Here is a 14,236-nt window from a genome sequence, read left to right as displayed (position 1 = left end):
GCGGAGGAAGTAGGGGGAGAAGGGGGGAAGCTTCAAGACGAAGATAACTGGAGTGAAAAACTCTGGTTATTTATAATGCTTCCGTTATCATCCAATAGGGCAGATTACGGAGCTAATGAGGTGCCAGCCGTGTTTATCATAAGCACGTGATCCTCTCGAAATTAGTTTATAAATAAACCACATGTAAAAGCAGAATGACCATAATATGCGGACGTCTTTCCATTTTAGTGCTTTGCTTTTGTGTCCGTCACCTAGCAACAGCCGTTCACAACAGCAGCTCGATGACGCAATCATACCGGCGTTCAGAAGGAAAAAAAGACAGTGTGAACACAAGCCAACCAAGAAAGTGGCAAGGGGGAACAATCAAACTTGGGTACGGTCCAGGCAATTGAACCAAGTGTGAAAGCACCTTAAAGACAAAGCTACATTTTCAGTTGTCACATGATCCTTAAGAAATCATTCTAAAATTCTTGATTTGGCATGGAGATATTGTCAATGTAAAAAAAATAAGTTATTTCTAATTATTTTTTTTGGAAGCTATAATGTCACCGATGATTATTCTGATGCATGATTGTTTTTTTTTAAGTAAGTTGAACAAATGTACTTAATACTTTAACATGGACCAAAGTTTGTTTAGATATATACAACAGCTTGAAACCACAGCAGATGTATTTTTATTATAATGTAAGAGTGCATAGATATTTATGCCGTGACCGTTTTTGTGACCTTTCTGCTGATTACAATCCAGACAAAGTGAAGCGTAGCGTTTGCTCTTAAACCGAAGGGAATGTTTAAATCATGTCACATTTTACTACCAAAGTCTTAAATCTCCTCAGAGTATGTTTCTCAGAGTTAGCATCTAAAGGTCAAAGAACAAATCCATCTTGAATACCAAGCATGCTCCCATATGTTCCAATGTGACCCTGAATCCAGAATCAGCAACACCCTTGAGTTGCCTTTGACAATTAATTATACAATCAGAATGTCCTTTTTACATAAATATACAGTATATGATTGTTTATTTGAAAATTGCTTGTAGTTTACCCTATCTTTCTGTATGTCAAAATGCTAATGTAAACAGTCAGTAAAAATGCTGTATTTTAAGACTAATCAGGTAAACTGTGGGCTAGCTTTAAGTAGGATCCTGCTTTGGAGTACCAATTGGCGAAAACAGGAAATGAAGGATGTCATATGGCTTGTTCCACATTGCACAGATTCATCAGAGTAATAATGCTCATACAAACGCATGGGGACCAGTGGTTGTGCTGTGATCTTTGCTTTTGTGTCTTTTTCCTTGTTATTTAAACACTTAAGCACCCAAAGTGCACTTTTAATTTAATGTTGGCTAACATGTTAATCAAGTATCTATACAGTGTGTGGTGTAACTTCGACAGTGTCCGCACTGGTTATAATCCTGCATTGCCTATGTTTTGTATGCCAAAAGAACTGCATTGGTGTATTATTTTTTTGGAGCAATTGAAAGTACTATCAGTATTCAGTAATTTAACATACAGTGTTACGTAATAAAACATCATACTATATTTGTGCATTCTTCTTAATTGTTTTTTGTGCTAAAAAAAAGTACAAGCATGTTACTTAATTCAGATCTTTTCTTCTCACAAACACCCACTTTCTGTTAATACTGACTGTTTCTAAAAAGAAACCATATATATATATATATATATATATATATATATATATATATATATATATATATATATATATATATGAAATGTATAATAAGTCTTTTTTTTACAGTATAAAAACATTGCGCCTATGAAAAGTCGTAAGCCACACATACAGTTGCGTGTGTCACAGCTGTTTGTTTAGAGGCAGGGAAATGGAGACAAAATAAACTCTTGAATCAGTGCTGGATGATGGCAGGGATTGGTGAAGATATTGGATTTGCTGGGGATGATCAAAGAGATGGCATACGAGCACTAAAAAAATGACAAATGGATTGGTTGGAGAGAGATGAAATGAAAGGTATAAATGGAAACAGCAGTGTTTCTTATTCACATGTTGCCCAAGGTGAGATGAGATCAGAGGTAAATGAGTACCTACAGTGAACTTAGATCTACAGTGAAAAGGCTTTGCAGAAAAATTAGATTTGTAAAAAAAAATTCTTTTTAAATTTATTTGGCAGCATGTCGGGTACATTCATAAACCATATCTGTATAATCAAAATTATATATATATATATATATATATACATACACACACACACACACACACACACACACACACACACACACACACACACACACACACACACACATATATATATATATATATATATATATATATATACATACATACATATGTTTTTATACACACACACACACATATATATATAAGTCCCTGTTTATTTTTTTGCCCCAACTTCTGTTTAATGAAGAGGGTTTTTTTTTTTCAACATATTTCTAAACAAAATAGTTTTAGTAACTCATTTCTAATAACTGATTAATTTTTTTATCTTTGCAATGATGACTAAATAATATTTGACTACATATTTTTCAAGACCCTTCTATACAGCTTGAAGTGAAATTTAAAGGCTTAACTATTAATAGGGTAAACTAGGCAGGTTAGGGTAATTAGGCAAGTTATTGTATAACAATGGTTTGTTCTGTAGACTATCGAAAAAAAAAATATAGCTTTATAGGGGCTAATAATTTTGCTTAAAATGTTTTTTTTAAATATATCATATTAAACATATTATCAGACATACTGTGAAAATTTCCTTGCTCTGTCAAATATCATTTGAGAAATATAAAAAAAATAAAAATTCAAAGGGGGCTAATAATTCTGATTTCAACTGCTTAATAAAAATAAAAGTAGACCCAGTACTGAACCCTGATGTATGCTTTTTTCTGAAAGATCCGATTTTTTCGTGCTTGAACAATAACACATTCTTTTCTATTATGAAATAAACCACAATAAAGCATTTGAGAAAAGCAGTATTTGTATATATCTACTTGAAACATCTAGTTGAAAACCAGTTACTGTTTCCTTCAGTTGTCATAACACAAATTAAATGATTTCTCATACTGATTTTTTCATCTGATAAAATGAGCTGTGTGTAAGCAACTGTGAAGAAAAAAATAAATTTACCCAACCATCCTTTTACTATATTCTTGCTAACAAACAGTAGCCATCAGTTCATCTGAAAAACTATCAGCGTTTGTGTTGAATGGAACTGGTTTTAAAGCCTTTTCACTGTAAATTTGATAGTAAATACAGCATTCCTCAGCACAGCAGGATGTTAATTCACCTAATGGGTTCCAAATGAGAGATTCTTGCTTAGCGTAGCAGCTAACCCTCTGTATTAAATGTGCTTTGTTGGTTAAATGCAGTGTACCTTATTTCACACTGCCAACCACACAGTAAAACATCTCTGCACCTATAAAATTTGTTTGTGTGCGAACCTATAAATCTTCCTGTGAGCCAACTAACAACAGAAATCATGGACATGAGTTTAGGTGGCTGTCTATTCCAAAGAAATTTGTGGTCCCAGTATTTTTTTATGACATATATTATGAAAAAAACCCACAGTGTTATTTGCATGCAATTGTGTTTCTTTCCTCGGTTTCACAATGCGTAAATGACGCTTGCTAGTGGTTTCATTAGGGGTATATGGCATTTTATTTCCTATTATTTGAGCAAGATTACTGGCAGATATGAACACACTAGATGCCAAAGACTGAGAGAGTTTTTCCCTTCCCCAAGTTGTTGTCTGCTATTTAAATCAGCCCACCTATTTAGAGAGAGATACAAAAATATGTCAAATTTAATTTAAAATTGCTTGTATAAAAGTGTGTGTTTATGTGTGTATATATACATACATACATACACACACACAATGTGAAAAAAAAAGTATTCAACACATCATGCCTTTTTTTCTGGCAAAAAAAAATATTCTAAATGCCTTGTTTTGGGAAAAACCCAAACAACTCAAACATAATATAACAAAACTAAAAATAACTGAAAAAAATTATATTGTGCATAAATGTGTAATAACAAGGGAATGACACAAGCATAATTTACTGAACAACTGAGGTTTCATTATTTTTCTACAGCTTCCTTTCTTCATGTGTTCCATTGTTTTTGCTGTGTCATCTCATTACACATAACTTAATTTGTAAACTAAAGAATATGATTTTCTTTGCAAGTCAGCTTGTTTTCTGAGAAAAATGGTTATTTGTTGAATTAAAAATCTAACACAGAGAGTTTAAAAACCCTTTTGTGTGAGGAACTACTTTCTTCCACCATTCATTCACATCTGCAACTGATGTTTCTACTTCACCAACGTCACTTTAGAGCTAGTATTTGAATGATTCTCTAGTGTAATAACCCAAGTGGAAACCGGTGATTTTGCTCACATTTTAAGATTATAGGGCTGAACAGCAGTCTACAGAGATTTCACAGTATTTCTCTGTTGCAATCGAGAGATCACAATAATTAACCCTAAAAAAGACAAAGCAGCTCAAACACTACCAGATTACTGTTGTGTTTGCTATAAAGAATAACGATAAACACATGCAGCCATTTCTTCTTTCTTTCTGTTTACTGAACTAGTCTGCAGTAACAAAAACAGGAGACTCATTTGAAACAGATGGCCAACCAAAAAGTAACTCGGGTTTATACAAAGAGTGGCCAACACAAAATACATACATTCCCGCTTTACAGTCAACACACTACAATTATATGGTATAAACACAGCACTACAAAAGAGAGAGATTGACTTTATAAGTCATAAACCACGGCGAATGAAGCTCTGCACAAGACTTTTGGTCAGCGGAGAAATTAAAATGGTCGTGCCCAACTGAGTCTGGTTCCCTCAAGGTTTTTTTTCTTCACTCCCATCAGGTGAAGTTTTTTTTCCCCTTTCCGCTGTCGCCACTGCCTCGCATGGTTCAGGATTGGTAGAACTACGCATCGATGAATTTGCTCTTCAGTGTTTGAACTCTCAGTAATGATTAAATCACACTGAACTGAGCTAAACTGAACTGAACTTAAACACTAAAACCTGAACCACACTGTTCCAGTTACTATGACTATTTATGTGAAGCTGCTTTGACACAATCTACATTGTAAAAGCGCTATACAAATAAAGCTGAATTGAATTGAATTGAACTTACCAGTTTTATAATGATTTGATCAGCTGTGGTTTCAAATTACGCTGCGGCCTCTGTCGCCATCTTCGAGCTGTATCTACAAAATTTTAAACATTTAAAATAGGCAATATCCTTATAAATAAACTGCATAGATGCAATTTAAACAACAACATTCTCACCTAAAAAAGGCTGTCAAAAAACATTATGTTGTCAAACAGCTGCAATAATTATCAAACTTTAGTGAGTTCACTGATCTGCTGTCACTCTATGTAGGCAGAGTAATACAGAAAGGTGAGGACACTGTTTGAGTTCTAATATTGCAGAATATCGCACAGCTATCAGCCAATCAGATTCGAGAACCAGACAGAACTGTTTTATAATATATGTGTGTGTTCAACAGTGTTCAGTTATTTTGTTGCTTGGGATAAAAGCATCTGCTAAATGCTTAAACACGTCTTAAAATGTCAATTGTGATTAAAACAGAATTTTTTAACTTATCCTCTAAACGACTAATGGCATTTCTTACAAATGTATTATAAATAATGTCATTTAGAGCACAAAGTTTTCAGACTTTTTTTTTTAAACAGCACAATAAAAATAAAATCGTTTAACTTCCACATAAAATCAATATTTGCTAAAAATGTAATATTGTTATGTTTTTAATAAATAATGAGCTGCAATACATAGAAAACAAAACGAAATATAAGATAAAATATATATTAATGATATATTTTAACATTAAACAATAAAGTTTTGGCGTCACTTGCACTCCAATCCCTACACAGAATTGCACAACACCCCCAACCCACCGTATCTATAGCCTCAATTACATAACATCTCACCTCACCCTGTAAAAGTTAAGGACGTCAGCCAGAATGACTAGCATTTATCTCCATTAAAATGCAAGTCATGTACTCTATGATGTTTTAAGAGGCTTTTGCCTGCTTTGGAGACTTCTGCAGGAACCATTTGCAGGCAAAGCTTGTTGTTTTTTCTTTGGGGAATGAGGAACACGATGAAAGAAATGTCCTCCTCTTTTTTTCACATGCTACCTTTGATCTGCGGCAGTTTGCCAGTGTCTGACCGTTGCTGAAAGCGGGAGGACTCTTTGGAGCTTTTTACATTTTCCTAGCTTCTGTTTCATTCGTCTACATCCGGCGTGCTCAAAGAATAGTAGGAAATGCTTGTGGAAAATCCCTTGCGATAAAAGCAAAGTGTAGAAAAAAGGGTTTGAAATCAACAGCAAGGAAGCAAGAGCTAATCATGTGAGACACGTATTTAAGTGGTATGCAATACTGAGTTTAAAACTGAATTTTAGGGGGGTTGTAAAGACTTTTAAATGTTCTCCAAGATGAATTTGTTAAATCTAAAATATGGAAAAACAGCTAAAAGTTGGACAATGAAACTGAAATGCCTGGTTTTAGACCACTATAATTCATTAGTATGGTGTAGGGCCTACTTTGTGGCCAATACAGCATCAATTCATCTTGGGAATGGCAAATACAAGTCCTGCACAGTGGCCAGAAGGTTTTTGAGTAATTTATGTTGCAGAATAGTGGCCAGGTCACTATGTGATGCTGGTGGAAGAAAATGTTTCCTGACCTGCTCCTGCAAAACCCCCAAAAGTGACTGAATAATATTTAGGTGAAAGTGCAGGCCATGAGAGATGTTTAAATTCACTTTCATGTTCATCAAACCACTCTGCCACCAGTCTTGCAGTATGTATTGGTGCATTATCATAATAATGCACGACACTGCATTTTGTGTACAATGTTTGAACCATTGGCTGCACATGGTCTTAAAGAATGGTTCGATAGTCCTTGGCAGTGACATGCCCATCACAAGTATTGGACCAAGGGAATGCCATGATACTGCAGCCCAAACCATCACCCATGCTTCACTCTGGGCATGCAAATGTCTTGGTGGTACGCTTCTTTGGGGCTTCTCCACACCATAACTCTCCTAGATGTGGGAAAGACAGTGAAGGTAGTTTCACATTGTCCACAGCCCAAGATTTCCACTGCAACCACTGAAACCAACGTTTGGCACTGGCACAAGGGATTAAAGATTTGGTTATACCATATCGTGGCTCTTGATACAGCACAACTACCTGTTGGCACAGATGCGCCAGTGAGATGCACACCAGTAATTTTTCCTGTGATGAACTTGATATGTCACCCATATTGTTGTGTGCATTGCAATATTTGAAAGCAAAACTGTGCTACTACTCTAATTAAACCTTCACACTCTGCTGTTACTGGTGGAATATGCAATCAATGAAGTTTGGCCAACAGGCTTGTCAAATATAGTCATGTTACCTCCAACACTAAATTGGACAGTGTTTCAGTTTCATTGTCCAAGTCCTGTACTTAGATATTACTTCAATATAAATGACATATTGCATATGTAAATACATACAGAAACATTCAAAAAGGGCATATTTTAACACCTAATTGTCTAACACTTACAATTAATTCTATTCTATTCTATTCTATTCTATTCTATTCTATTCTATTCTATTCTATTCTATTCTATTCTATTCTATTCTATACAACTGTTGTTCTATTGTTTAAGGGTTAGACCCACTGAGGACTTGTCATATTATTGCTCTTTTGATGATTTTCATTGTTTCTATTGAGCTGTCAGTCAATTGTTTTTGTTTCTTCTAAAGAATCACTCATTTTTAATCAATTTTAGCCAACATTGAATTTTTTTCCTCCATTGAACACAAAAGACGAAAGTTGACAGCCATTGACTTTCACTTTTGTTCCTACTATTGACGTCAAACACTGTTGTTGTTGTTGTTGTTGTTGATTTGTCAATCTTGTTTTGTGTTCATTAGAAAAAGAAATTCATAACATTTTTGAACCACTTTAGTCAGAGTAAATCATAAGAATTGGTTTGTTTTTTGTGTGATTTATCCCTTCAATTTATTTAAAAAGCAACCACATGATTCCTAAACTTTTCAAATACAGTGTATGTTTGGTTTAACTATGTGTGTTTCACGTAAAACTTGTTTCATTTGATCATATTTGACTGTATGACATCAGTGTTTACCCTGTTTTTCCACTACAAAACTTAACAACCCCACTTCATTTGAGGTTAAAGTGACATAATGGACCTGCCTTGAAATGAACACTGGCAATGTTTGTGTCAGTGTGCAAAAACAAATGCAAGGGTTTCTGTGTAGTTATGAGCGTTCACCACTAACCACACAGACTCTTCTAATGGCAGAGATGCCGATCATATCCCAGAAGCCACTGGAGGGGCTCAGTGGGGTTTTAGCCACAGAACGTCAGCACTGCGGCTCCAAAGATCCCAAAAACCCAGGGTTGGTGGAAATTAAATGAGCACCATATTATTTTTCGATACAAATATTAGGTCCTCATGCACAGTGAGAAAATCTTTTGTCCATTTCACAGTACAAATAGTAAACAATCGTTAAAAGTCAAATATGTACTGTAACAAAACAAACTATGCATTTAAAGAGCCCCTAGTTTGCATCAGAAAAGATCATATTTATGGTTTTGGGGGTTTCCAACAACATGCTGATAAGCATGCAAGGTCAAAAAACACTTTCATTGTTTTATAATATGCATTTATTTTTACCTAATTATCCCAATGACTCCCATATGATTCGTTCAGCGATTCATTTGTTCCCAAACCCCTCCTCAGCTGTGATTTCCGATGGTCAGCTATACTGTGGTATTGTTGTGAAAATTAACTTTTACCCTTTATTCCCCGCAACCGAATATTCATCTGTCAGTAATCATCATCTTTGTGTCATGATCAGTCCCGTGATCCCCTGCGTTTTGATAGTGTCTTAAGGAAAAGGCAGGTTAAAATTTTACCAGATGCGTTACTACATCTTTGAGGATGTACCGTGTCAACGTCGATGCGTTCAAGCAAAAGATCCGAACACAACACGATTCATTAATTCGATTCTGAGTCGACTATTTCATTAAAGAATCAATAGTTTTAAACACGGCACACTTTCAAATTTAAACCTCGGATGGATGTTTTCATTCACTTAGTCCTGTGTTACACTCTGCATGGAAGGTCATTTTTAAAAACCCATAATAATGGCTCTTTAAAAGTATTGTGTGTGGATTAATAGATCAGACTCACATAAACTAGATATTTTTGAATATTAGGTTTTCAATCAGTCACACTTCATTTATTTTTACCGAATGATTTAAATTATTTAAATTTGATTCCATAATCATTATAATTTAATGGCTAACTGTTAATGTTATTGATGTTAAATGGCTAAGTATTGATATTGGTATATATTATTTTATTTTTATTTAAAAAAAAATTTTTGAGTTAGTTTTAGCTCCTATAGGAAAAAGAAGAAAACATTTAAGAGAGTCAAATCTCCTCACTAATCTGTAATTTGACTGTTTCTGAGTTTACATAAGAGCTTAAGCAGATGCATATCATAGTCACAACATTGATGTCATAGACTTCACAGTTCAGTAAAAAAATGATTTATTTACAAAAATGTGCAGGAGAGCCTGCAGTGTTTATCCTGTGAGTGATCATGTTTAACTCTGGTGTTATTGCAGGTTTTCTGTATAATGCTCAGTTTCAGATTCCATTTGTGTGCTCAGCCGTAATTTTCGAAAAAGCAACCAAACACCAAGAAAGGTTTTGGCACCTGTAGTGTAGAGTTAAATCTTGTGATTTACAGTGCCTTTGAAGTCTGCCACGAAATCTCATTTTCCATTGTGGTTGTCCGTTTGGGCAGCTCGGTTGAGCAACTTTATCCTAAAGTCTCTTCTGTTGATTTAAAAAAGAGATATATTTTTCCGATTAAAGCTGTTTAAAAATGTAGAATGTACAGTGCGAATCACTATCATAAAAAAATGAAATGTATTTTATATATGTTAAGCCACACTGGTTACGTGAGTATTTCCGCTAATGAATGTGCAGCGTTGTTTTACAAACTGATAGAATTATATTTCAATAAGTTTCCAGACCCTGACGGGTTATCCAAAGCACAGAATCTCTTTAGTTGACCACATCAGACAGACAATAACGCTGTAAGTCTTTCCCTGACTGTGGCCTGACCACAACTGGCCTTCTCTCCCTACCATTTTGTTCCGACTCACAGAGAAACAACCCCATCATTGGGGAGAGTGAAACTCTGCACTGTTTTTCTTTTAGTTTGGAGCTTTCAAATGTAGTCCTTAAACCATAGCTTTTGCAGATGTTAATAGTAAGATGCTTGCAGTCAGTAAGGTATAATGATTTACATCATCCATCTGGCTTATTTCTGCACTTCATAAGGCGGTTGTTAACATGCTTTAGCATGGTTAGCATATTGCTAGCATTAATTAGCATTTCACTAGCATGAATTTCCATGCTTTAACACAAGGCTAGAATAAATTAACGTTAACAGTCATTTTTAGAGCTGTACTAACATGGGCTGCATCTCAAAGCTCTGCAATTACATTAAGCAAGCTTCACTGCCCATCTACTGTCTAAGAAACCTTCATATGATTCATTTTTGAAGGCTCCAAACATGAATAAAAACACTATAATTTATAGGGATTTTGTAGTTCTTGAATTATTTTGTTGTGGTAATTCTACAAGTGCTATGGTAACACAACAACTATAGCAATTTAAACAAATTTCACACTGGGGTATATGGACAGCTATACAACATGTTTTTCCCTACTGATAAACTTCCTGTAAAAGATTAATGTAAATTTCTCAATTTGATACAGTTCCTTTTACAGTATCGATGTTGTAATGTAATTAAAATATAATCAAGCATTCATTTAATTGTTAAAATGTAAAACAAGATGAAGCCATTTGCAATCACGCATATCGTATATCAATCAGGCTGCAGAGATAACTGATTTTTAAAGAAAACAGACTTTAAACATGGCAATTTTATAACGACATACTGTTCACTGAAGCGCTTTAACTGGGCTATTGAAAATTAAAAGTACTTCTGTATATATCCTGTACTGTAGTTATCCACTAATATACAGTATATTATACTGCAATACACCACAGTTAACTATAGTAAAAATGACCTACTACAGTATTTATTACACTTGATCTGTCTGTCATTTTCATTCATTCATTTGTTCATTTATTCATTCATTCATTTTCTTTTTGGCTTAGTCCCACAGCGGAATGAACCGCCAACTTATCCAGCACATGTTTTACGCAGCGGATGCCCTTCAAGCTGCAAATCATCTCTGGGAAACACCCATACACTCTCATTCACACACATACACTACGGACAATTTTAGCCAACCCAATTCACCTTTACCACATGTCTTTGTACTGTGGGGGAAACCGGAGCACCCAGAGGAAACATACGCGTACGCGGTGAGAACATGCAAACTCCACACAGAAACACCAACTGACCCAGCTGAGGCTCGAACTTTCTTGCTTTAAGGTGACAGCACTACCTACTGCACCACTGTGTCCCATGTGTCATTTTATGTAAAAGTCATTTTTTATGTCATTTCTAGTTTGAAGTTAGTAATCAAATACTCATTGACTGTGTGAATATCTGTATTTCAATTACATTCATAAATTCAAATATGAATTTGTGTATTGCTAACATGTTTTTAGGATGATTATAGCTTTTAGTCACTGAAGTCAGCATGATAATACTGAAAAGATTATTTATGGTGCCATGCCAGTGAGCACACATATGTCGGTAAGACACAACGAGTATTTGGTTTGGAAAACATCTGCTGTGTGAGATCTAGTAAACAACTTTAAAGGAGCTGCTTTATGAACATTCTGAATCATAAACATCTTAAAAACATATAATATAATATAATATAATATAATATAATATAATATAATATAATATAATATAATATAATATAATATAATATAACGCATATATAACACTATAATATAACACATCCATGCATCTCTTGATAGACATGTGACATGTATAGATGCATGGATGTATTGGAGATGAGCAAATACTCTTTAAAAAGGTAACACTAATATAAAAAGGGTCTATTTAATGTATCCCTTTGAGGGATTATGCGGTTGCATTTCTAACCATCTAAAATGAGCTCGTTTAACACTAGCTAGCATGTTGCTAACATATTTTAGAAACGGTTAATAGTTTGTTAGCACAAAATAGCAGGTTTTACCACTGTGCTACCATATTGCTAACAGAACATTGCAGTCAATTTGATAAACCCCTAAAATCCTCAAACAGAAATGTCCTTTATTATTAGTGCCATTATGATGTATTTCTACACTGATATGTTAGCACTGTTTTATTAACACTATACTTTTAAAATATTAAAAGGATGATTAACCATTAGTTAGCATGAATTAGCATTTTAACACTAGCGTGGATTAACCTGTTGGTAATATTTCTCATATGCTATATTAGATGGCTGAAATCTTATTATGTGTAGCATGGCTGCAAATTTATACTCCTTAAACAAAAATGTCATTATTATTATTACAGTGCCTTAATTTTTGTATATTGGATGTTTAATCGATACATAAATATAAGGTTTTTTTAAAAAACACAATAAATTAGAATAAAATTGATCAAACATGAATGACATTTCTAAACGCTTTTAAACAGTCATCATTGCATCAAATAATTCTGTTTGGTAAAATGTAAAACAGTCTCTTTGACCTTTACTCTTGAGATGTTCGCTGAGTGTTTTATTCCTTTGTAGATGTCCAGTTGAGTGGGAAAGAGAAGAGTAAGCAAAGGGGCAGAAACAGGCCGCGTGGTTCCCACGCTATGATGCAATGAAGCAGGGGCAAAGGGATCCTCTCTGATTTACTGGCATCTGTAATGAATAACAGACAGAAGAACACAGTGTTTTAAGATGATTTTATTTATCCTTCACTGTATGAGCGGAAATGCCTCATGCAGGCTATGTGCCTTACTATCAGAAAACGAGTTAGAACTGATGCAACACATAACATTATCTTCCTAATGTATCAAATATTTGTAGAACATAAAAGTGACTAAACGTGTATGTTTACATTTAGATATGATTTGTTTTATGAGATGACTGAATGTTTTAAACATGTTACTGCTATCTTGTTTTAATGCTATGCTAGCATTTTTAAACATATTTCTAGCATGGTTAGCACATTGCTAACATTAATTAGCATGTTTTGACACTATAATAAACTCATTATCAACTATATTGTAACTACCTCTGCAAGATGCACTGTAAAGATCGCTTAAAACATCTGCTGTCAATAAAGATCTGATTAACATCTTTAAAACGTATGTTGTACAAACATTTCTAAATTATACACATCTTAAAGACATATAAACTTTAAGATCCCAAAGGAGATGTCAAGTAGACATATAACTAAACACATGCACATGTGCTATCAGGGCTATTGGTAGCACATATCTAGTTTTAATTACAATAATACGGCCTTCACATGCACAATTATTACAAATAGGAGTTTTCTGGACAAAAATCAAACACAAACTGTCATATTTACTACAGAGAATATAAGAGATAATTTTTTGGCTATTTTCTGTGTTGGATGTAAGCCAAAAACTTTAAACATGGCAAAAGAGAGACATATTGCTGATTTGACAAGTATTCTTTATCATGTTTTTACCCAAACAATAACTACATCACATTGTTAAAGTAGTAGATTTTGAAACATATTTTGTTTTATAAACAATAAAATTAGCATGCATTTGACTGTTATTTCAGAATCAATAGCAAGATGATTATCTAGATTATTTAGTAGAAGTTTATATATGCAATTTATGTCTGTATGTGAGTTTTAAAAAATAAAACATCTTCAGTACATTTTGGCTTTAATCTGTCCCCCCCACCACAAAAAAATAGGCAATAAAAAATAAATATGCACTCAATGACTGTTTGTTTTTGTTTTTTTGTGACAAGCTTGTATGACTTCATCATCAATAGCTTGAAAGTGGCATGTTTCAGAAATACTGTATGTAATCATACAGATAATAAAAAGTATTATTATTATTATTATTATTACTATTATTATTAGTAGCTAGCATTAATGGGTCCCACTTTATATTAAGTGGTCTTAACTAATATGTACTTACACAGGAATTAATAGTTTTGTTTTTTACAATGTACTTATTGTGTAAATACATGTAT

General features: G+C 34.0%; 1 long non-coding RNA gene across 2 annotated transcripts in view; it reads right to left on the bottom strand.

The window, feature by feature from the left end:
• LOC141386303 (uncharacterized) overlaps nt 1–12,918 on the bottom strand; it is a 39,116-nt gene extending 26,198 nt beyond the window's left edge. Inside the window, exons 1-2 of one of the 2 annotated variants that reach the window (XR_012408016.1) lie at nt 12,757–12,918; nt 5,139–5,211 (exon numbers count right to left, since the gene is read on the bottom strand). This is a non-coding gene — a long non-coding RNA (uncharacterized lncRNA). The remainder of the gene's footprint in view (nt 1–5,138; nt 5,212–12,756) is intronic. The other variant, XR_012408015.1, reaches the window with a different exon arrangement.
• Nucleotides 12,919–14,236: the final 1,318 nt, after the last annotated feature.

The sequence above is a fragment of the Danio rerio genome, chromosome 6 (assembly GCF_049306965.1).
Source record: "Danio rerio strain Tuebingen ecotype United States chromosome 6, GRCz12tu, whole genome shotgun sequence".
NCBI lineage: Eukaryota > Metazoa > Chordata > Actinopteri > Cypriniformes > Danionidae > Danio > Danio rerio.
This window is presented reverse-complemented; position numbering and strand designations above follow the sequence as displayed.